Genomic DNA, 1,721 nt, shown 5'->3' on the forward strand with positions numbered 1-1,721 from the left:
GGGGGTTCTTTTAGGAAAAATCAGCAAAAAGTTAATAAATAGAATGAAAGGGAGGCCCGATGATATTACTGACCCCGGGGCCTGGGCTGACTCTCGATGCCCCTGTCAGAGGGAAGGCAACGAGCCAGTAGCACCCTTCGCCTACACGACTACTCTAAACCTAATAAGAATATTTATTGTAACTGTTATAACGTCCCCACAGTTGAAAGTAGGGAGCGTGTTCATTGACATAATTCGGCTCCAGTCTTCCGGTACGCAGCAGGGCATGCCATACACAAGGCCACGCCCATCCTTAAAATTAGAAACCATCTCTGCTATTAGAATACACTGGAAGTTTAGTAATATTTTCACAGACCGAACATTTCCATTGTGCTGAGCAAGGTTCTTCCTACCTTTACTCAAATTCCATTTGGTTAAAGAAAACATCATTGCTGGATGGTGTTGATTTCGTTTCAAAAAAACCGTTACAATGAAATTAATGTTGAGAAACGGCTGAAGCAAGTTTGACTTCTGACATTTGATTCTACACAGTCAAAGGATACTTCTTATTGGTTTCGGTGAAGAGATAGAATGTATCATTACGCTGAACGGATAAAATAGTCCCATAAATATCAGGTGATGCGATCCAAAGTTAGTTGGAAATAATCTAACTTTATCTGCTTGTCTTATTTGTTAATTGTAGAACTACATAATAGACTCTCTGAGCTGTTCTCACTGCGCGAATTTAACCCTTAATTTGAGTATTATAAGCCCACAAGCTCACCGCTGAATCACCTGGAAAAATGCCAAGTTATAATGTTATTTAAATAGGAGATAGTCTTACCATATATCAAGTAAAGCACGTGTACAAAAATTTATGTTCACTACTCAAACACCAGGAGAAAAAAAAATAGAGTATTGCAAAAAATATCTTGAGCTGTGACAAACATCTGCAAATGACGTTGACGACGCTATCACGAGCGTTTGAGGTTTATTAATTTATGAATGCCGAAAACTGGAATGAGGCTTACAAACGTTCCTCGGTCCAAAACAGACGACTTTTATTACGAACTGAGTGATCTTTCGGTTGGGCTTCGTGGAAGACGAAAAAAAAAAATACGTTAAATTGTTTTTCTTTTCTACAACATTATATACAAAATGTTCGTAAATTTCTTAACATAAACATTTATACAAGTCCGTTTATTTATATTTTATGGCCCATAAATAATTCATGTTTGTGCTTAAGAACACATTCCTAAACTGTTTAGTTCTCTTAATGAGATTTTATTACTCAAAAATTTTTACAACTTTTTTTCCATGCATTTTACAGTATCAAATTTTGACGCCAGAAGGAGAGGGGCAGAATTAGGCACAATTGTTTTTTGTTTGTTTGTTTGTTTTTAATTATGCACAAAGCTACACGAGGGCTATCTGTGCTCTGCCCACCACGGGTATCGAAACCCGGTTTCTAGCATTGTAAGTCCGCAGACATACCGCTGTGCCACTGGGGGGCATTTGGCACAAAGGAATGATAGATTAGGCACAAAGGAATGATAGATATTCTAACGCCCTGATATGCAAGCTATTATTAACCTTCGACAGATTTTATTTTTACTGTAACACCAAAACATCAACAATATTCTTATGTTTTTTTAAAAAATATTTTTGGGATGGACACAACAGAAAAATGTATGCTCGACAAAATTTGTTTTTCTGTAACACTACCCCCCCCCCCCCCCGGC

General features: G+C 37.5%; 1 protein-coding gene across 2 annotated transcripts in view; it reads left to right on the plus strand.

Moving 5' to 3' along the window:
• LOC106460995 (alpha-2C adrenergic receptor-like) overlaps positions 1-1,721 on the plus strand; it is a 102,513-nt gene that overhangs the window by 25,676 nt on the left and 75,116 nt on the right. The window lies entirely within an intron of this gene.

This window comes from Limulus polyphemus, unplaced genomic scaffold, assembly GCF_000517525.1.
Source record: "Limulus polyphemus unplaced genomic scaffold, Limulus_polyphemus-2.1.2 Scaffold876, whole genome shotgun sequence".
NCBI lineage: Eukaryota > Metazoa > Arthropoda > Merostomata > Xiphosura > Limulidae > Limulus > Limulus polyphemus.